Raw genomic sequence first — 11146 nt, forward strand, 5'->3', positions numbered from 1 at the left:
CAGATGGTTTAGAAAGCTCATGCAGACTGCAGTGAGGAGGACTGACTGGAGGCACAGTGGAAACAAGGAGTCTTCTTACTGTGGTCCAAGCAAGGAAATAGAAAGCTAGGGACAGACTGGCAAGGAAGCGTGACCATGGAATGTTTTAGATTGGATTGTGAAGGCACTTGTGCTGGTTAGTTTGATGTCAGCTTGGCTAGGCGATAGGATCCTGTTATTTAATCAAGCATTCTTCTAAATGTTGCTGTGAAGATTTTTGTAGATGTGGTTAACATGTGCAGTCAGTTGACTTTAACGAGATTACCCTCGATAGTGTGGCTAGATCTCATCCACTCTGTTGAAGGCCTGACAAGCAAAACCGAAGAAGAAATTCTGCCTCAAGACTGCAGCATACATTCCTGCCTAAATGTTCAACCTGTTGGCCTGCTGTATGGATTTTGGACTTGCCAGCCCCACACTGGCATGAGCCAATTCCTTAAAATAAAACATACACACACACACACACACAGACTCACATAGATTATCCGTCCTATTTTGTTCTCTGGAGAACCTTGACTACTACAGCAAACGAGGGGAGAAGGATGATTTCAGTGTTAGCTTTGGGGTTGACAGTGTTGAGGGATGCATATAGAAGGTGGTTTAGGTTGGGCATTGGGAGGTGGAGCATGGGGAGTCCAGTTTTGGGTACACATATTTGAAGTGATGTGCTTATAGGCCATCCAGGTGGACAGAAATACTAACCAATTGTAAACATAGCTCAGGGACACAAGAGGAGTATAAGCTGAAAACAGGCTTGGCGACTATCAGTAGGTAGAGGTAGTTGAAGCTGTAGACAAAAATAGGATCTGCCAGGGGAGAGGCCAGAATGAGACCAAAGGGATGACCCCCTAAGGAGCACCGATAGTTAAGAGGCTGGCGAAGAAGAAGAAGAAAAAAGTACATTAAGGACCTGGAGAAGGAAGAATAAGAACCAGGAACAGACCTGAATAGAGTAAGGTGCTAGAAGCAAATGAAGAAAGAGTGAGTGTTCAACTTTGTAGAATGATGTTGCCTGAGTGTGATTATTAAGAAATTGTAAGACTCGTGGTCATGGGGACAAATCGAAGAAAGATGAATGGGAATCAATTTGACAGATTTCGGGGTTGATTAGATATGAGAGGTGAAGGACAAGGACAGGCCAATATTGGATGGCTGATGAACACTGGATGGAGCATATTTGAGGGGACAGTATGGGGTTAAGTCAAGGTACATGTGAGACCAGTGAAGATGGCCGTCTGAGGCTTAGAGGAGATGCGTGGAGAGCCAAGTTCCCACGAAAATGCTAAAACTTGATAGCTGGCAAGTTACTTAACCTCTCTATTTCCTTGTCTACAAAATGGGAGTGATAATGTCTATCTTGTAGGACTGTGATAAGGAGTAAATAAAATGCCCGTTAAGCATATTCCTTAATATATAGCAACCAGTAATTTAATCTCCCGTGTTTCCTCCCTTTCTTCTCCTTATCCACCTTTGTGACCATAGATGCCTTAATGACAACTTGGTCCAGGAGTGGTCAATTCTTTGAAAAAGTCATTGAAATAGGGAGTCAAAAAAACATGTACATTCAACACTATTTGAAGGTTAAGACTGTGGCTTCTTTCACTGAATATAGATCCGTTAGAGTTCCATCTCATCTTCCTTGCAAAAGTCTGACTTATAATTCTGTCATTTCCAGTTTTGTTCTCTTAAAATTGGAACAAAGACAACCTTGCAGAACAAAGAGCTTTACTGTATTTTTCCCATCTCCTGCAGTTGCCCCACTTGTACCTAAATGGAGAGGATTTTTAATAGCCTCTTGCCTTCGTTGACTTTCCCAAAGCATTCAAATAAGTTTTCATGGAAACAGCAACCCTCTTTTCACACTCATATTTCACTGTCATATTTAATTAAATTACATAATTACAAATCAAGGACAATTGCAATAAGCAAGTTTGGGAATAATTGGTTAAACATAAAACTCACTTGGGGACAGTATAAATAGGTGAGCATACAAGAAATCAATCTTCTCTTCTTGATGGCTCACCTCACTCTGGAAGGTACCTTGCAACTTACTTCATGTAGAAAATTGAGCATCGGTCTGCAGTCCATTTACCTTCTCCAGGACGTTCATCCCTGTTTTTATCTATTCCTACCCTCTCTTTCTTTCCTGATACATTAAAGGACAGACCCGTCTTCCTATCTGAAACGAATCTCTCCTCCTAAGCTTTGGCTCCTTCTCTCACCTTTTCAGAAAATTTACCATATCAATTATTTCTTCTACAAATTCATTTATTCGACATTAAACATACTCATTAAATGTATTTTATCTTGAGAGAGAAGAGAAAAGGCCTCCTTTTACCCTGTCCACTCAGCTGCCACCCCGTCTTCCCACTGCCCTGCACAGCCAGACTTCTCTAAATAGTTCTCTCTGACTTCCCTGACACCAGTTCTGAAGGGAAATTTCCAACCTCAACTTTGCCTGACTTCTCAGCAGCCTTTGTCAGGGTTGCTCATCCCTTCCTCGAAGCATTCTCTTTCTTTGGGTTTTGTGACCCTGAATTCTCCTGGTTTTTCCAGTTGTCTTCTCGTCTCTCTAGAAACCCTTCATCTCACGTGCAGGCATATCTTAAATGCTGGAGCTCCCTGGGACGCGTTCTAGTCCCCCTTTTCTTATTCTCAGCAATCCTGTTTGTGGCTCCAACTACCCCCTCTTCACCACTGGTGCCCATATTTATAGCTCTTGAGCCGCCTGCCTCCTCACTATCTCCTCTAGATCGTCTTAGACACTGGGCAAACTCAAGAGATCAAGGTCCACTTTATAACCCCCCTCCACACCTGGTGTTCTTCCAGTGGCTCTACACACCAGCTTACGGAGCACCCCAGGCCCATCCAGCTTGACCCCTATCTCGTGTCCCATATCCAACATACGATTGGGGCTGTTTGACTTTACTTCTGAAGTAGCTCTTGAATACATTTACGTCTCTCCATTTCCTCATTACCCACTGTAGGCAGTAGAGTCTAGTGGTCACGAGTGTGGCCTTCTCTGTGCCCCACTCTTCCCCTGCAAAAGGGGCATAATTATAGTACCTAACTCATAGGAGTTTTGCGAGGATTACCTTGGGTACAAGTTGTGAGTGAGTTAATACTCCTGCAGCATTTGGAATGGTGGCCAGGCTGTACTGGGGATTTCCTGTCACTTCAGCGCTGCCTCAAATCCATCATAGACTCTCTCCAGTCTTTTCTCCTCACTGTCATTAGAATGATCTTTTCGAATTCCATACATGAGCCTGTCATCTTGCTTATAACATGTGAATGGTTTCCCACTGCTCCTGGAAAAAAGGTCGAAAATCCTGCCTGTGTTCTGCACAATCGCCTTGACCATCCTCTCCAGCGTCGCCTCACACCACACTTCCCTTACTCCCTGCACAAAGGAGCCAGCTCGTATTTACCCCCTACCACCACCACCACCACTGGGTCTTTGCACTAGCTTTCCCCCTTGCTTTCAACACTTGCCTCTCCCCTTATCTCCTAGTCAGGCCTCAGATTTCAGCTCGCTACTCACTTTCTCAGGGAAGCTTGGTGTGAGTGCCCCTCGCTACCTTCTGGGCGCCCCCAGTCCAGGCGGTTCTTTGTCATATGCCTCCTAGAATAGTCTTCCTCTCCTTCAAAGACCGTATCACAGACGATGATTAAGTATTTTTGGTGGATTTGTTTTACAAAAGGTTATTATCCCCACTAAATTGAATGAATAAATGAGTAGATCAATGTAAGATAGAACCTACAGTGAAATAAGAGTTAAACCTGCAAATTTTTTACCCTGAATCTGAGAGTCTTGAAAGCAAAGAGGCCTGGTTTCTGCCTTATCTTACATCTCCTGAAAATGGCTGCAGTTTCCTTTCACCAACAACACAAAAGTCCATGTTCACGAGCTACGTATTTCGCAAGCCCCAGTTCTTTGTCCGTTGTGGAAAGGTCAAAGGAGCTGTCAGAGGTGGTCAGAACAGCATATTTTGACCACAAGGTGGCGGCAGGTATCAGGAGTTGGCCGGTGAGTAGTTTCTATGTCAGCAAACGGTGTGTGCCTTTAAAAGGGTGTCATTGGGCTTGTTTGACTAATTAATTATATGGCATCCTGTTTTTTGTCATTGGTATTTTACCTAATCTTTTTTTTACCTAAAATCACTAGGGTAATCAGATAAATCATCCACTAACCTGGATCATGTGTGAGAGTGAAGAGGGAGGGAAAGGTTGTTCATCATTGGTGTAAGCCAGGGCTGTTGGGGACACGCAGGGGCATCTTTTCACCCAGCTGAGGTGACCCAGGTAATATTTATAGTCCCTCTGACCCCCCACTGATGAGGGCCTGAAGTCAGAAAAGAAAAGAGCTCTCACAAATAGCATTTGAACTTTACCTTCCAACTGAGAACTCCAGAAACTAGCCTGTTCCAGAAAATGAGTGGTGAAAAGATGTCTGATCGGTAGCTCACAGGTTTACTCATGGGCGTCAGGGAAACTCTACCTTTTGGAAGTTATAAACATTTGTATTGAATAGTGCCTTAGGTTTACAGCATCCTTTTCCATCTCTTGCCTTATTTGAACCCCACTCTTTGTCATAAGTCAGGAAGGCAGGGGAAACACTGTGCTTACTCTACAGGTAAAGAAATCGAGGTTCAAAGAGATAAAGTGACTTGTCTAAGGACGTAACGAGTGCCCAACCCTGGGTGCCTGCCTTGTTACTTAGAGAAGGGAAACGCACTTTCTTTTTTACTTGAAACATCCCAATCACCGTATGTCGTTGTGCACAAAGCAAAATAAATGCATTTTCAAGTGCGAGCACAGGATTAAGCCCTAATTTCTATGAGCAAATGTGGCAAGAGATGACGAATTGAGGAAGGGGGGTGTTCGTTTTCTTTCATAGGCTCACCAGGAAAGGGAAGGCGTGCCCCCTGCTCCCCACCCCAGCCCCCCAACAAAGGAACCAAGCCTCTGTGTCCTGTAGCGTAGCCTTTTCTCACTCACGGAGGGAATCCACAGGTCTGTCCTCACCCCAGCTCTAACTCTGGATTGCCCAGAAGGAGAAGGACTTGGAAAGGGCAGAGAGGGAATGGGACACTTGGAGAAGGAAAGTGACCCAGGGGTCTGGGGGGATGCGGTTGGGTTGCCAAGGTTGGGGAGCAGCTACCTGCACCCTGGTGCCACAGCCCTGGCAGGTGGCAGGTCTCTGTTGGGGGTGGCTGACGGACACCTGGGGCCCAAGCACTAAGTGCCGGCTTTGGAAGCCGCAGCCCTGCTTTCTGGGGCCGGATCGGGGCCAGGGAGCGAGGCCATGAGCCGTCGGATGCCAGTCCTCAAGGGGACCCCCTGGGCCCAAAGGCGAGCCTCTCAACACAACCCCGATGGGCCAAGGAGCGAGGGCTGCCGCCCAGGTTCCGGACTGTGTAGGACCTGCAGGGCTCAGCGGAAGCCAGGAATCGCTAGTACTCAATGTCGCGTCAACCCTGGGGAATACACCCGGAGGCACTCCCATAAAAAACCAGGCAAAACCCCAAATGCCTCTTACTCTAATTCATGCTCGTTAACAATGATATCTAAAAGTCTGCCTTCCCCGGCCCCCAAGATGAACGGAACCAAGGAAGCCAAGGCCCTGGCCTCCTCTTCCTTGCCTTTCTTCCTCCCTGTCCTGAGCAGTGCGCTCCCTGCTGCCGGTGCTGTTGTCGTCCACCTTTAACTCCTACCTCAAGAGCCCCCTCTTCCAGGCAGCCTTCCCTGCACACCTCTGGGACCTCGCTCAGGCCCCTTCTCCTGTGCCTCCTGCTGAACCAGTGTCCTCAGCAATCAGGGTCCCAGCTCCTCGGCCCTTCTTCCTTCCTTCAGTCCCCTGACTCCAGATCTCAAGGGGGTTGGGACTCAGAAGCTGTGTTTGTCCCTGGTGATTACTATTCCTTTATAATGCTCTCCTGTCCTGCCTTCTCTTGGCTTCTTTAAGTTACCATTACTTCCCCCTGCCCTCTGCAGAAAGTCATGCGTTCTGAGTTCTTTTAGTGGTGTGGCAGACATGTCATTTTATCGGGTGGTCCGGTGGGTGGGCACTGTCCACAAGGTCCCTACCTCATGTGTCTCTGGGGGCTGAGCCCACCTCGCTGTGAAAGTTTAAGGGTAGCAGGCCTCTGTATTCCCTGGTTGCATAGCCGCCGCCGTGTGAGCGTGTCTCCTGGGCCCCGGCGCACCGTGCAGCCACCCCGGCAGCTGGCTGGCTCCCCAGGCGGCTCTGGCAGGGGCCTAGGGCGGCAACCGCGACCGATGCCGCGGGGTGGGCAGTGTGCACTGCGGTGGCAGCAGTGTCTCCCGCTCCAGGGCTGCAGCTTGACTGCAGGCGCTTGGGGTGCCCCTGAGCTCAGGCCCCAGCCCCTCCTGAGATCCCGTGAGCCACCTTATATTCTTCAATAAATCCCTTTGCTGCTTGGTTTCTGTCGCTCACAACTACAAAGCGTGACTGGCGTGAGTGGACATCTGGGTTCTTTTTTTGAAACAAGGATCCTTGTTCAATGAAGTCTAAAGATAGACGACGGTTGTTTCTGCCTCAGTACTGGAGCCTTAGGCAGAAGTTAGTACTTCATCCCACCCACCTTTCGTGTCGTTGTGGTTGAGTTGTTTTTCTTCCATCTTAATTTTCAATGTCTGCCAGTTAGTCATTGTGACAGTCTGAAGTTCTTTTATGGATCCAAAAAGATTATGTTCTGGTGGCGGACTTGGCCCAGTGTAGGACGTCCACCTACCACATGGGAGGTCCATGGTTCAAACCCTGGGCCTCCTTGATCCGTGTGGAGCTGACCCATGCACAGTGCTGATGCGTGCAAGGAGTGCCCTGCCACGCAGGGGTGTCCCCGCGTAGGGGAGCCCCACGTGCAAGGAGTGCGCCCCGTAAGGAGAGCAGCCCAGCGCGAAAGAAAGTGCAGCCTGCCCAGGAATGGCGCCTCACACATGGAGAGCTGACACAGCAAGATGATGCAACAACAAAAAACACAGATTCCCGTGCCGCTGACAACAACAGAAGTGGACAAAGAAGATGCAGCAAATAGACACAGAGAACAGACAACCGGGGTGGGGGAGGGGGTGGGGGGAGGGAGAGAAAGAAAGAGAGAAAGAGAGAAAGAGAGAAAGAGAAAGAAAGAAAGAAAGAAAGAAAGAAAGAAAGAAAGAAAGAAAGAAAGAAAGAAAGAAAGAAAGAAAGAAAGAAAGAAAGAAAGAAAGAAAGAAAGAAGAAAGAAATCTTTTTTAAAAAAGATTATGTTCTGAAATGGATTGATTCATGGGGGTGTGGTAGTCTTTGATTGCATTAGATTCACTTTATTTATTTATTTTTTTTAAAGATTTATTTTTTTAAAATTTTATTTAATTCCCCTCCCCTCCCTCAGTTGTCTGTTTTCTGTGTCTTTTTGCTGCGTCTTGTTTCTTTTGTCTGCTTCTCTTGTCGTCAGCGGCACGGGAACACGGGAAGTGTGGGCGGCGCCATTCCTCGGCAGGCTGCTCCCTCCTTCGCGCTGGGCGGCTCTCCTTATGGGTGCACTCCTTGCGCGTGGGGCTCCCCTACGCGGGGGACACCCCTGTGTGGCATGGCACTCCTTGCGCACATCAGCACTGCACATGGGCCAGCTCCACACGGGTCAAGGAGGCCCGGGGCTTGAACTGCGGGCCTCCCATGTGGTAGACGGACGCCCTAACCACTGGGCCAAAGTCCGTTTCCCTAGATTCACTTTAGATCACCTCTCGCTGGGTCTGATATAAATGGAGGCACAGAAAAAGGAGCTTTGCCGTATTTGATCCCATGGTGTGTGAAAAGGGTCTCCAGGTCCACCCACGGCTGAGCTCAAGTGGAAAAACCCTGAGAGGCTCCAAGAGCTGAGAACCAGGGAGAGCTGAGCCACCTGTGCCTGAGAGCTCACAGCTGAACTCAGGAAGAAGGCAGAGCAGCTGAGACTGAGAGGGGAGGCCTGGGAGAGCCAGGCCTGGGCTGGCGGCCCACAGTTGAGCTCCAGGAGAGGGAGATCCTGCAGGGGAAGGCCGTCTTTGCCATGTGGCAGGATGCTAGGATCAACAGAGGCTGATTTTGGTGAGTGGGCCTTGATTTGGGTATCTCATGGCCCCAGAACTGTAAGCTTTTACCCCAAATAAAATTCCCATTGTAGAGGCCAACCCTTATCTGGTACTTTGCAGCAGCAGCCCTGGGGCAAACTTAGATAGTTATGATGATTATATTTTTAAAGTTTATGCTTCTTTAGCTATATGAAAATATTTTACCAATTCCTTTGTTCTCCATTGTTTTTTTTTTTAATCTTTTAAAAATTTATTTTTAAATTTTTCTTATTTGTCCCCTCTCCCCCCTCTCTGTTGTCTGCTCTCTGTGTCCATTTGCTGTGTGTTCTTCTGTGTCCGTTGTGTTCTCATTAGGTGGCTCCAGGAACCCATCCTGCGACCTTCTGGAGTGGGAGAGAGGTGATCATTCTCTTGCTCCACCTTAGCTCCCTAGTTCGCTGCATCTCATATTGTCTCTTCTCTGTGTCTCCTTTTTGTTGTGTCATCTTGCTGCATCAGCTCTCCGTGTGGGCGGCACCACCCCTGGGCAGGCTGCTCTCCTGCAAGGGGTTGCACTCCTTGCATGGGGACAACTCCTTGCATGGGGGCACCCCTGGGCAGGGCGACGCTCCGTGTGGCAGCTCGCCACTGGGCCAGCTCACCATGTGGGCCAGGAGATCCTGGGTATGGAACACTGGACCTCCTATATTGGTAGGTGGAAGCTCTATCTGTTGAGCCATATCCACTTCCCTCCATTGGTTTTTTATTTGCCTGATTTTGCACTTTATAAAAATGAAATCATACAATATTTATTTAAATATATTTTTTATTGAAGTATATCATGTATACATGAACATACATAAACAATAAGTGTATAGTAAAAGTTGTGAACTTAGAAAATTAACATGCATAACATCATACAGGGGTCCCATACATCATCCCTCCACCAACACCTTGCATTGTCATGAAACATTTGTTACAGTCTATGCAAGAGCATCATTAAAATATTGCTAATAACTATAGTCCATATATTTTTTTAATGTACTTAAAATTTTTTTAAAGATACCTAGATTACATAAATGTTACATTAAAAATGTAGGGGATTTCCATATGCCCCGCTCCCTACTCCTCCCACATTTTCCCACATAAACAACATCCTTCATTAGTGTGGTCCATTTGTTACAATCGATGAACACAATTTGGAGCATTGCCACTAAGTGTGGATTCTATTTTACATTGTAGTTTACACTCTCTCCCACACATTTTTTTCTTTTTAAAATTTCTCTCTCCCCCCCCCCCCCCCGTTGCCTGCTCTCTGTGTCCATACGCTGTGTGTGTTCTTCTGTGTCTGCTTAGATTTTTGTCAGTGGCACCAGAAATCTGTGTCTCTTTTTTTGTTGCATCATCTTGCTGCGTTAGTTCTCCATGTGTACAGCGCCACTTCTGGGAAGGCTGTGCTTATTTTGCACAGGGTGGCTCTCCTTATGGGGTGCACTCCTTGCGAATGGGGCTCCCCTACATGGGGGACACCCCTGCATGACACGGCACTCCTTGTGCACAATAGCACTGCTTGTGGGCCTACTAACCACACAGGTCAGGAGGCCCTGGGTTTGAACCCTGGACCTCCTACGTGGTAGGCGGACACTAGTTGAGCCAAATCTGCTTCCCCTCTCCCACACATTTTTGTAAGTTATGACAAGATATCTAATGGCCTGTGTCTGTCATTGCAGTGTCATTCAGATAAGCCCATATCTTACATTTGGTGTATTTTTCCCCCAACCTATCCTATTATTTTTTTAAAAATATGTTTTTATGACAGAGATTGTGAACTTATAAAACAATCATGCATGTATTTGAATTCCCATACAACACCCCTTCACTAACACACCACATTGTTGCAGAACATTAGTTACAGATTATGAGATAACATCATCAGACCATTACCACTCACTATGGTCCATAGCATACATTTGGTATATTTTTTCCATACCCCCCTATTATTAACACTGTTCATCTTTGGCATTGATACAAGAATATTACAGTATAGCTGTTAACTATAGTCCATAGGTTGCATTAATTGTATTTTTCCCATGCTTCTCCACATTCCCACCACCCTGCAATGGTGCTGTATACCTGCTCTAGCACAGAAGGACACTCTTTCATCTATACCATCAACCACAATTCTCATCTACCTTTGGATTCACTGTGTTATTCAGTCCCTAGATTATTCTCAGGCTTTCTTTCAATTGAAATTTACATCCCTAGACTACTCTTTTCAGTTGCAATCCCATTTATAAACCAGCCGCTACTCACTATAATGTGTTACCATGAACTCTATTTCCACACTTTTACAGTCACGTTAATTAAAACTTCTACATACATTAAGCATCAGTAGTTCTTCTTAGCCCTTCTCTTGTCTCCTACTAACCTATACTCTAGGTTTTAATTGCATGCATTTATTCTTTATATTTAGTTTATATTGGTGAGATCATGCAATATTTGTCTTTTTGTGTCTGGTACTTAACATAATGTCTTCATGATTTATCCACGTTATTATATGTGTCCCGATTTCATTTCTTCTTTCTGCAGCATAGTATTCCATCGTCTGTATATACCACATTTTATTTATCCATTCATTGGTTGATGGACATTTGGGTTGTTTCCATCTTTTGGCAAACGTGAATAATGCTGCTGTGAACATTGGTGTGCCGATGTCTGTTTGTGTCACAGTTTTTAGTTCTTCTGGATATATCCTAGTAGAGGGATTGCTGGATCATATGGCAGTTTTATATTTAACTTCTTGAGGCGTCACCAAACTATCTTCCACAGAGGCTGCACCATTTTGCAATCCTGCCAACAGTGAAGGAGCATTCCTATTTCTCCACATCCTCTCCAGCACTTATGTTTTCTGTATTTTTAATAATGGCCTTCTATGCAGTGTGAGATGATAGCTCATTGTCATTCATTTTGATTTGCATTTCCCTAATAGCTAGTCATATGGAACATTTTTTCACGTGCTTTTTGGCCATTTGTATTTCTTCTTTGGAGAAATGTC

The sequence above is a fragment of the Dasypus novemcinctus genome, chromosome 22 (genome assembly GCF_030445035.2).
Source record: "Dasypus novemcinctus isolate mDasNov1 chromosome 22, mDasNov1.1.hap2, whole genome shotgun sequence".
Taxonomy (NCBI): domain Eukaryota; kingdom Metazoa; phylum Chordata; class Mammalia; order Cingulata; family Dasypodidae; genus Dasypus; species Dasypus novemcinctus.